The sequence below is a fragment of the Urtica dioica genome, chromosome 5 (assembly GCF_054948205.1).
Source record: "Urtica dioica subsp. dioica isolate 48M chromosome 5, U.dioica_male_clone48M_v1_H2, whole genome shotgun sequence".
NCBI lineage: Eukaryota > Viridiplantae > Streptophyta > Magnoliopsida > Rosales > Urticaceae > Urtica > Urtica dioica.
The window spans coordinates 28,975,017-28,987,346 of NC_142760.1; the positions used below are offsets into that span (position 1 = coordinate 28,975,017).

The 12,330-nt window shown below is 39.8% G+C and overlaps 1 long non-coding RNA gene across 11 annotated transcripts; it reads right to left on the reverse strand.

Moving 5' to 3' along the window:
• Window positions 1-4,237: 4,237 nt before the first annotated feature.
• LOC149397760 (uncharacterized) lies at window positions 4,238-6,699 on the reverse strand. 11 transcript variants are annotated; one of them, XR_016297118.1, is made up of 6 exons: window positions 6,298-6,699; window positions 6,070-6,175; window positions 5,707-5,781; window positions 5,549-5,620; window positions 5,386-5,455; window positions 4,238-4,335 (listed from the first exon to the last, which is right to left on the reverse strand). It is a non-coding gene; the product is annotated as an uncharacterized LOC149397760 (long non-coding RNA). The 11 variants fall into 11 exon arrangements; XR_016297125.1 differs by lacking the exon at window positions 5,707-5,781 and adding an exon at window positions 5,829-5,897 and having other exon boundaries at window positions 4,244-5,283; window positions 5,543-5,620; XR_016297117.1 differs by having other exon boundaries at window positions 6,070-6,699.
• Window positions 6,700-12,330: the final 5,631 nt, after the last annotated feature.

Consider the following 12,330-nt stretch of genomic DNA (forward strand, 5'->3'; position numbering starts at 1 on the left):
TGATGATAAAGAGATGGCAAATGTTGAAGAACACGTCAATGAAGCGGTCTCTTTAGGTATGTTTAATTTTTTTTTTATCTATTTATTAAAGATAAATGTTTTGGTATTAAGTTATTGATAAAATTCTTGATTCGCTTAGAACACGACGATGTTGATGATCGTCCGAAGATCGATCCTATCATTGTTGATGATCGTCCGAAGATCGATCCTATTGTTGTGGAAAAACCCAATAGTGTTCGTGCTAGTTGCTCTTTGAATCCAACCACGCCGGTGACACCGAGTTCGGATGAAAGCGTCGAGTGTCTTCTTTTCATTGATGACACCGAGTTCGGAGGCACAATTCATGTTGCAAATGGGCAAGCGTACATGAATGGAGGCGTAGTTCATTTCTCACCTTTGGAGGAAGGAAATTTACGCGTGGCCGTTTTGGGGGTTTTGATTAAAAAAGCAAAATTGCCAATTCCCACCGAAGAAGCTCAAACCGTTGAAGATGCTATAGGCGGGTTTGTCTCGTGGCCGAAGAGACTCATGGAAATGGACTCGGGAATAGAGAGTCGCGGTCCGGTTGTCAAACAACTCTCAAAGCTCAGTTTTGAGAGTGAAGCTAGCATCGATGATGCTAAGAAGATTCCGTACAAGGTGATTAATCCCAAGTATCGATTGCTCGCTCAACATGCCAACAAAGTAATGTTACCGGAAGGGGATGTGATTATGGTCAATGTTAGTCCAAGTCTCGCGGCTATCCCGATTCCGGTGTCATTTGAAGACATTTCCGAGTTTTTGCAATACTTGGAAATTGGCGCGGGGAGCATAACGGTTTATATGGAGTAAGAGTTTTCTTTATATGCGTTTTTTAATATCAATATTCAATATTTAGTGTTTTGATCAACTAAATATTTGTTTGTCATAGCTATCTACGCTCGAGGCTAGAAAAGGCGAAGAAGACTCGAAATTTTTGTTTTATAAATCCGAGCTTAAGTTCGTATATCGAAAATGATGACGAGGAGGCTTATTTGTCAAAACGAGTCAAGGACGTTGGAAACGTGGTACGAGATTGCAAATTTGGTGAATTAGTTTTGATGCCGTATAACAAAGGTGCGCATTGGATGCTCGTTGTCCTCGACCTTTGGAGAAATAGCGCTATGTTCTTTGACCCGTTGAGAAATAAAATCCCAACCGATTTAAATCGATTGATAAAAAGGTAATATTTTGATTTCTTAAATAATTTTTATTATAAATCGTTCTAGATGTTTTTTCTCTTATAATCTCCGTGTTATATAGGGTTCTTGCTGATTTCAAGCTCGAGCATCAAAACGCCCATAGTAACGGGCAATCAACGTACATCAAGGCTTGGGACGCTCCGAGACAAACGGGAAACACGGATTGCGGGTATTTTGTCATTTCTTATATGCGTGATATAGTCGTAGGAGGTGTAGGAAAATTAGAAAATAAGAAATCCTATACAAAAGAGGATTTAGAGAGAGTTAGGGAAGAATGGGTAACTTATGTACAAACATTTATTAACTGTGATGATTAGCTAGTTTTTTTGAAGATGTATATATTAGAATTTGAATGTTTTGAAGATGAGGATATTTGAGATGAATGTATATATTAGATATTTTTTGTATTGAAGATTATTTTCAGGTGCTAGTATCGTGTAAAAAACAGATTCTGGATTGAAAATAAATGATTCTCGCCGCGGCGAACTATACTTCTCGCCGCGGCGAGACAAGATACCGAGAGCAGGCAAATTAGAAATCTTAATCTCGCCGCGGCGAGTTTTTAAAAAAAAATTCATCGCCTTCCTACAACGCATAATATCCGTTGTAGAATCATCTCGCCGCGGCTAAGATTTGACGTCGCCGCGGCGAATTTCTCGCCGCGGCGAAGTGTATTATTCGCCGCGGCGAGTTGAGTCTACAACGCTTCAAAATCCGTTGTAGAATGTTCTCGCCGCGGCTCGAAACGTACCTCGCCGCGGCAAATAACTCGCCGCGGCGACGTATATTTCTCGCCGCGGCGACGTGCTTCTACAACGGATTGAAGATCCGTTGTAGAATATGTCGCCGCGGCGAGAAATATACTTCGCCGCGGCGAGATGTTTGAAAATATTTAAAAATTACACAATGGATTCAAACTGTTGTAGAAGCTTCTACAACGCTTAAGAATCCGTTGTAGAAGCTTAGTTTCTACAACGGATAATTAAGCGTTGTAGAAAGCTGTTGGATTCTACAACGGATTTTTATGCGTTGTAGAAGCTTCTACAACGCAGGATTCTACAACGCTTAAGAAGCGTTGTAGAATCATTCTACAACTGTTTTTAAGCGTTGTAGAATCCTATTTTTGTAGTAGTGAATTGGCTTGTTGTGAGTAAATAGATTGTGGTTTCTGAAAATCAGCGCATAGCATGAAGATGCGAAATCGTATTGTCTTAAACTATATGTATTTTTTGTATTCCATGTTTTCTTCACGCATGTACTTGGTTCTTAATTTTATATTATATATATATATATATATATATATATATATATATATATACACACACACTAGGATATAGAACGTGCTTCGCACGTGTGGGCATAGAAGTTATTTTTGAACAAGTTTTCTCTCAACGTAATCAATACTAATTTCAGCCAAATCGTTGACCTATGCTTTCATATATTTGAAGCTACACTATCCTCTTCATGACCAAAAAAGAGTTTAAAAGACTTTGGACCATAAGATTCTACATAACCAAACATCTCCATATGGCTAGGTGAAGACCGACCACAACTTGACAAGGCGCTAGTCGACTTGACTTAGTTCCTTTCACTGCCTCGTCCTCAACACTCCCTGCCGCTTCATCATTCAACATCGCAAGGAACATTTTCATGTGCATATAAATGCCAAATAAAACTCGTGAGAGCAGCACATATAACATTTTCATGGATGCTGAATTTGATGATCTGTAATTCAAATTATGTGCATAGAAATGCCAAATACGATTCGTAAAAAAAAAAAAAAAAACCTCGACACAAAATAACACTACTACAAATACAGTTTTCCGGTGCGGATGACTTTTGGGTGCGACTATTCGCACCTAAAAGTCGCACCAAAAAGACTTTCAGGTGCGAATAGTCGGACCCAAAAATCAATTAAGCGCTGGAAAATTTTCGCGAATTTTTTTGAATTTGGGTGCGACTTGTCGCACCCAAAAGTGTGTTAATACTTTTGGGTGCGACTTAGTCGCACCCAATACTTTCTCCAAAAGTGTGTTAATATTTTTGGGTGCGACTAGTCGCACCCAAAGACTTGGCGCGAAGGCCATTGGGTGCGACCAGTCGCACCCAAAGACTTGGCGCGAAGGCCATTGGGTGCGACCAGTCGCACCCAAAGACTTGGCGCGAAGGCCATTGGGTGCGACCAGTCGCACCCAAAGACTTGGCGCGAAGGCCATTGGGTGCGACCAGTCGCACCCAAAGACTTGGCGCGAAGGCCATTGGGTGCGACCAGTCGCACCCAAAAACTTGGCGGGTAGACCAACGGGTGCGACTAGTCGCACCTAATAGCCTTCCCGCGGATTTTTTCGCACATCTTTTCTGACTTATGGGTGCGAATATGGGTGTGAAAATCCGCACCTAAAAGTCGCACCTAAAAGTCATGACCATTGGGTGCGACTAGTCGCACCCATGACCTTTAGGTGCGAACTTTCGGGTGCGACTTTGTCGCACCTAAAGTCGCACCTAAATGTATCAATGAGTGCGACTTTCGACCTTTAGGTGCGAAAAAAGTCGCACCCAATGCTGTTTTTTGTACTAGTGTAAGTATTGACAAGAAAATGAATGAAGTTAATACACAACCGCAAAGATGGTCATCCTCGACTAATAACAAATTATGAATATAGTGCACTGTCAAGGAAACAAAAAAGTACAACATAAGATAGTAATGAAAACCGAATTCAATCCTTTTTTTTTTCCTTCAGCAAAATAATATATATACCTTTGGATAAATAAATAAAACCATAAATTACAAAATTAGAAAGAGGCAGGCCATTCCTTGAGGAGAGTTAATAATAATTGGTAATTTTAAGATACTATATATAGAAGATCAGATAAAGAAAATGGTACATTAATGTATACTTACACATACTTGATGGTATACCATACACACATTAATAAAGTTCTACAATCTTCGGCAATTTATTCGATTTACTGTTTCCGATTTCAGTCCAAGAATTACTTTAGGCCACCGCTATCATCTATCCCCTGACACCGACTCACTGCTGCTATCATCATCAGACTATGTCGCAGCCATGGCTTCCAGGGTATGAAGATTAGCGACGCCAAGCATCAAGTCCTGAAAATCAAGGTGATCCAAAAATAAACTCTGAAACTGTCGGACTAACACAAACCCAACCAAAGATGGTGACCTGATAAATAGATAGATACCATTTCAATAACTTTGGGTTCGTCCCCAGCTACACTTCAATATCAAATTTCTTAGACTTGTCATACAATTAATGGAAAAATCATGCGTTTCAAGTTCTACTTTTATACAACCAGTTAGTTGAAATTGATTCAAGCTCCAACCTTTTGTCATCTTTTTATATAATGCCCAAGACGTATCTCGCTCATCCCACAACTGGACATAAAAAGTAACTAAGCGATGTTGCTAATTTCAAAATCTTAATCGTATATGTCGAATTAGCAATCTCAACATCTTTTTTTCTTTTATAATAATGTAGACAATCCCTCAAAGCAGATGGACCTGAAAATGATAAAATTTTCTCCATGGCAAAAAACAGTGAAATAATTTGAAGAAAAAGAAGAAATCCTTACCAACTACATTCAAGTAGATAATATATTTTTGAAGAATTTCATTCACATTACTAGCAGTAAATAAGATATTACAAGATCTGTTACTAATATCAATCTCACACACTACACCATACGTAGACGTCAACTCTAACCCAAGAATTCAAAAAATCAATTAGTAAAATTTCCATCAATTTTTTTTTTAAGAAATATGGACTGAACCACGTGATAAATTTCCATCAATTCAAACAAACAGTCAGGCCAATAACTACACAATTAATAAATTATGCAGACAATAATCAGGCCAATAAGAAAAAGAAGGTTAAAAATAAGAAGAAAAATGGATCCTAAAAATGCTCTACTTTGACACCACCCATCAGGCTAAAAAAATTACAATCCTCAACTCTTTATATGATAAAGAGAGAACATTTTCAAAACAGAGAAAGAAGAAAAAACAACGTTGAGGGCAGACTTGTTAAAACTTAAATCCCTGCCAAATTGAGCACACACAACATCAATCAACGTAAAATTTATTGTGATTTCTCCCATCACGTAGAAAGATAAAGAAAGAAATTGCAGAAACTTTACTTACACTACGGTCAGGTTTTTCGAGGTCCAGATAGAAAGGTATCTCTCCAGATATGTTGTAGTTCCTTAGGACCCTAACATATAAAACCGAGTTGCATTAATATAAAACAGGCCTGTAAAGAAAGTAAAATGGTGCAGTCTAGAAGATGGAGCTAAGAAACCTTTACTCAGTCTTTTCCTCTTTCCCGTTCTGCATGAATTCGGGGAACCTTCCACTGAAGTTATTATCATTTATTCTACTGCATCAACATAGGAAAAACGCGTTAAAGTCTAAAACCTATTCAGGATTATGGTATTTAGAGATCCCGATATAGTGAATACTTACAAAGTTGTCAAATTCAGTGTAGCTAACGTTGTTGGGAATCTTCCAGTCAATTGATTGGATGACATTGCAACTGAGCTGTATGGTTCCATTGTTCAAAAAAAAAAAAATCGATAACAACATACAAGGTTTTGAAGGTTGGGTAATCTTCCAAGCTCTGGAGGAATTTCTCCAGATGATTTTCCTCAAGGGTACTGTTTAATTATCGAAAACAAAAATGACATAAGAATATATATAAAATCCACAACATTCAATTTCAAAATCCCGAAATCATAAATTTTAAGTCGTATAAATAAAAAAAAAAACCCCCTTTTCATTTCAGATTCTCAGACTAAAAGAAACTTAACTTAGGATTTAGTAATTCACCTTATGAAATAGCCAAACACAGGTGAAGATTTCCAACTCTCTTAGTCGTACAGTAGTACATAACCCAAAAAAATTCACTTCCTTCGAACCTTCCTCAAACTCACTCCTGAAAGAGAGAGAACTTCATGTAAACATTTAGATACGCATCACAAACTCAAATGACTCAAATCTATTTTAGCTCGGGTCGGGTGCACGTGGATTCGCAAAGGCTCGGTGAAGGAGGGTTACTCGGGATCGCGGGCGTCGGAGTCCTGTAAAGTCGCACAGAGGACTTGGAGCTCGTCGGGACTCGCGCTGTGCTCGCGTCGGAAGCACGCGTCGGGTGAGCGCGGGGACAGAGAGACAACATGCGAGAGAGAGAGAGAGAGAGAGAGAGAGAGAGATGGCGGCGCCTGGTCGGCGCTCGCGCGGGAGAGAGGAAGAGAGGACGAAGGAGAGGGAGCGGGTGAGAGAGAGGAAGAGGGGAAGAGGGTGGTGGCGTTGTTCAGGGTCCGCTCGCGGCCGGGGGCGAGAGTCGGTGAGAGAGGGAGGAAGAGAAAGAGAGCGGTGAGGTGAGGTGATGGAGAGAGGCGGTGAGGAAGAATGGAGAAGTCTGTGCTCCATCAGAGAAAAAACAAATGAAGTTTAGATATTAGGAATAACCATCAAACATATCAAATGTGTCGACCGTTCATGCTGTTTATGCTACGATTAACCTTACAAACTGCGCGACAACTGTCAGTCTTTCATTTGCCCATGAATCGATTTGATTAGACAAAAAAAGATGAACAGTAAATAACGATACTTACTATATATATATATATATATATATATATATATATATATATATCACGTAGTACCATAACTGTACAAGTCGGGAATGCTAGGAATACACCTATATAAGTAAGATAACCCATAAGCATATATAAACAATAAACCTATATAAGTAAACTATACTAATTAAGACACTGTTCAATCATGTCACGTTTATGCAGACTCAATTTTTATATACATAAATTTCCTACTATCAACTGATGATTGAGTAATAGTATATACGTATCCCGTTTTTCTCTCTTGGTCGGTCTACAAAATGAGCTATCCCGTTTTACTCATTCTACTATTAAGCACGCATTTCATTCATAGACTATCTTCAATTGTTGACGTAACTTCGTACGTCGATGGCTCATGGCTTCTATAGACTACTGCCATTCCAGGCACACGAATGATAAATATATAGATAAAATTAATAACAAGTTGACATATAAAATTAATTTCGAGCTTCGGTTTCAGTTCTAGATATTGCCCAATCATCTAGAATGTCACGTATGCATAATCAATTTTTGGATAGATAAAACTCCTTCGATCAACTGATGATCAAGTATTGATGCAAAAAAAAAAAAAAAAAAAAAAACTGATGATCAAGTAATAGTATATACACATATCGCGGTTTTGTCTCTTGGTCGGTCTATAAAAATAGGCTAAAGCGATTGGTCTTGGGTCTACGTGATAATTTTTCCACTACTTATTAATACTCTATTTCCTACTAGTTTAATACTAATATACTAATTACAAACTATTATTAACACAAGAGTGAATATAATCGCAGATATACTATAATTCAGATTTTATTAAAAAAAAGAATAATAAATAAAGCCCATATTCGAACAACAGTTTTGAAACCAACACTGAGAAACCAACAGCCGAGCCCGAGCCGAAGCCGAAGCCGAACAGGAGAGGCCGACGGCGGAGATGAAGCGCGCGGGTCTCGAGCGCTGAAGCCGAAGACGAGAAACTGCTGAGGCCGGGGAAACTGTCTCCGCGGCGGTCGGTTCCGAGCCGTATGTGGGGACCAAGCAAGCCGACGGCGGAGATGAAGCGGGCCCGAGCGCAGACAGCGCGGTGGTGGTCGCTCGCCGCGGGAGCAGAGGCCGGGCGGAGACCCGTCGGTGGTAGTTGGAGAGAGCGACGGTGGACTGTGGTGGTAGGAGAGAACCCGGAGAGGAGAGAGGGTCGGATTGAGGAGATAGGGTCGGATTGAGAGAGGGTCGGATTGAGAGAGACGGAGTGATTATGAATGAAAATCGCGTAGAAAATTTCTTTTATATCCTGATCTAGACTTTGGGTGCGACAAAGTCGCACCCAATTACCTGTGACGGACTTTTGGGTGCGACAAAGTCGCACCCAATGACGTGTCTCAGTACTTTTGGGTGCGACTTTGATATTTGTAAAAAGAGGGGGAAAATTTCGCCGCGTTAAAATTTAAGACATGTGGGTCGCACCCAATAGTTACGATGAAGTATTGGGTGTCGCACCCAAAAGTTTTGACGGACTTTTGGGTGCGACTTGTCGCACCCAACGTAATAAAAAATCGTGAAAATTTTCCAGTGCTTGTTTGACTGTTGGGTCCGACTTTTCGCACCGGAAAGTCCTTTTGGGTGCGATTTTTAGGTGCGAATAGTCGCACCCAAAAGTCTTCCGCACCGGAAAATTATATTTGTAGTAGTGCTTCAAAGTTCAAACTAAGCATTTTTTTTTGTACTTTCATGGTGAATTGCAATCTATGTCTCTTGTATAATGATATTGTTGATGGATAGCTGTTATTACCAATGTATTATTGAGATCAAGTATAACTTGTATATTGATTATAGAAATCTTATCTATATGAAAATATAAAATTATATATTTCGACGTAAAAAGTTATATTCGACCGACATATTTCCTTACAACTTGCGCTAAAAAATAAAGTCAACTAGAACGTAACAACACCAATCGTATAATATTTGGACTTTACCAAAGAGAAACTTCATTAAGTGGGCTTAATAAGCCATTAAATATTTAATTTAGACCCTAATATTGAAAAATATCCCAAAATGGACTTTTGTACCATAATCGGACAAAAATACCATTGTACTCTATTTGAACTCATTCCCCCCGAAATCTCTCTCTCACTCGCTCACTTCAAAACAAAACGAAAAACCCTACGATCGTGTACGAGGGCATACGACGGCATACGATCTTGTACGAGTCGGTACGATAGAGGACGATGGCGTACGATGGAAATGCTTCGAGATCTGGCGGCGGTGACGGACAGAAATCCCGAGCTTCAAAACCAAGTTAAAAGGTAAGTTTTCATGAAATTTCTTGTTAAACTTCGTTAAAAATAGTTAGAATAGGGTTTAGGATTTAGTTATTATCTGATTTGAGCTGATTTGGGTCGGATATAGAATGTTAGAGTTTGAAATTAGGGCCAATGTACGATAAGGTTGATGCATCGTACGATGTCGTACGATGAAATTCATAGAACTGTACGATGCGATACGATGGTGTACGATGGGTTTAAGATTTTGTTTTAAAAATTGCCGTACGATACCATACGATGTCGTACGATGTTGTACGATGCTATACGATATGGTACGATGCTGTACGGTAGTTGTAAAAAAAATTTAATTTTTTTGTTATACGATGCTATACGAGTCTGTACGATGCTATAAGATGAATTAAGATTCTAACCTAATTTTGTCCTTTTTAGGACAATTTGAACTTCATATACAATGTCCCATTCCCGGGTCGTATCACGTACGGTGGGACGGGGATCTTGAAGCTGGTACGGAGGAGATTCGATGAGCTCGAGATAAAAGATCGAATCCTCGAGACTCCGTTCGAGCAATTTTTTTCGGAGAGCGAGCTTGGTTTCTCACCTGTGCTCGTACATACTCTCCTTCAGAAGAAGATCGAGGCGACGGTACGGGGGGAGATACATTTTGGTATCGGAGGCAAACAAATAAGATTTGGACGCCTCTAGTACGCATTCGTCTCGGGGATGAGCTATGAAGACGGTCCGACCAAAGCCGAATAAGACGAGCGAAAGAGCGATCGATTGATCACGGACAACTTGAACGGCGTCGTCAGAAGCAAGTTGAGCACGTTGATCAACGCGTTCACCATATGTCAAAGCCATGACGATGCATTCAAGCTCAGACTGCTCGTATTCATCTATGGGTATCTTCTGGGGCTGCCGGCCAACAAAGCCATCGAGGAAAGGTGGAAGAAATTTATATACATCGTTGAAGACCTCCCCTTTTTCTTCAAGATGCCTTGGGGAAATTTGAGTTGGGCGGAGACGTATTCCAGCCTCTCGGTGAACCTAAGGCATTATCACGAGACGCTGCAAAAGAAGTTGAAGGACAAGCCGGACGTGGCACAGAAAGAGGCCAAGTACACATTGACGGGTAATCTTCATACCCTTCATTACTGGGCGTACGAGGCTATCCCAGAGATCGGGATGAGGTTCGGATCAAACCAGGGGATTCGTGTGCCCAGGATGCACTCGTGGTCTAGTAATGTGGTCATCATGGGCAAAGACATCGAGGCCGTCCTGAATAAAAAAACGGCAACTTTTTATTATTTGACGTTTATTAATTTATTTTACATTATTTTGGAATATTAATAATTGTTGGTTTTGTAGGTGGGTGTTCTTCAAATGCTGAGACCAAGGGCAGCAGAGAAAGAATTTTTCACTCTCTTAGAGACACAGACGAGCAAATGTCTGTATCCCATAGACGTCGAGGGAGAAGATGCGATAGAGTCGCGAGATATCGAAGAAGAAATAGATCGAGTCGCGACTGTTGCAGAAGATGTCATCGTCGGAGACTCTGACGACGAACACGTGTCAGACACTCCCGGTGTTCGACTTGGTAGTCCGACCACTCCCGCAATGGGATCGAGGCCCACACCGACCCCTCGCGTCGACATTCCCGAGCCCTTTGTCATAACACAGGAAATGTGGGAAGAAATGCGAGCTTCCAAAGAACAACTGTGAGCATCCCAAGAACAAATGATGCAGTTGTTGGAATCGATCTAGGGTTCAAGAAAAAGTTTAACGCTTCGTTAAGCGGCGGAAATTTAAAAATTTTCTTTTCAAGTAAAAACGGTTTTTACTAACCTAGACAAAGAGCAAGTACATATAAATAAAACTATTATGAGCATAGAAGTTTACTAACCTTTCTTGAAGCTTGAACTTTGAGAAGCTTTTGGAAAGTTGCAACGCTCGTCTCCCTCACAACACGTCTCTCTTTCTTTCCTCGACACCTTGAGCAACCACGAAAGTTTCTATCACTAAATCACTCGAAATAAAGGAATCAGTGAGTGGGCACTTTTAAACACTACGACTTAAGAACGACTCTTGAAGTCGCAGAGCTAAACTCTAGGTCAAATGAGGACCTAGGTGCCAAAACAATAAAATGAAATTGACTAGAGAGAGAGTCTCTCAATCTCTAACTTGTGTGGAATGAGAAAACAATGAGAATGAGAGCCCTATTTATAGGAGAAGGGTTAGCCTTAGAAATGGGAGTTTCCTCTTTTTTCCAAGCATTCATGAGCAATCTCTTATTGCCCATTTTCTCCATATGCGCCCAACATGTCCATTCCCTTAAGGGATTTGTTTCCTAATTTGTTTCCTCTTCTTTGCTTGTCTTGGCCGCCCAAATAGTTTCCCTCATTGGGAAATTTGTTTCCTCTTTTTTATTTTGGCAAGTATCATGATATATTTATGCACAAAATATTCTCTCTTTCTTTGGGTATTATGGGCGCCCACATTGTCTCTAGAAGGAGCTTCTAGAAGCTTATTTATTTGTTCATGACAACATGAAAAAGGCCCATTAAGAATTTTCAATAAAATTCTTATGAAATGAAATTAATCCACAAGGCCCAATAAGACTAATATTGGCCGAGTGAAACTTGTCATCAAATGACCATGACAAAAAAATTTATTGACATTCATTTCATCCTTTGTCTCAAAAGACAAAAATACCCTTTTGACTATTTTCGTTCTTGTTTTGACTTAGCTTCCAGTTTAACTATTCTTAATCGATGTGATTCGTGATAGTGACCTCATGGATCCAAATGAACAAAGCTTTAGCTAAACATTTGGACTCAAAATTTCACAAACCTTTTCCAAGTTTAGCTTAATGTCAACTGACTCCACTAAAGAGTTGACACTGAAAATCTCTCGGTTCAAATGAATTTATTTTCTACTCAAGAATTCAACCTAATTGTAATGAGCGGATCCACATAATATTATCAGTGTTTACCCTTCATGAATATCATCAGCTAGTCGGGATTTATAAAATTACCATTTTACCCTTCTAGCTGTTATTTCCTCAACTCCTTTGTCGCTTGTGAATAAGTTAGAAACAATGTATTGACGAGGAGCTAACAAGTCACATTGTTTCATCCAAAAGAGTCAAGACTCAATTTGGACACTGGCCAGTTCATTTATTCACA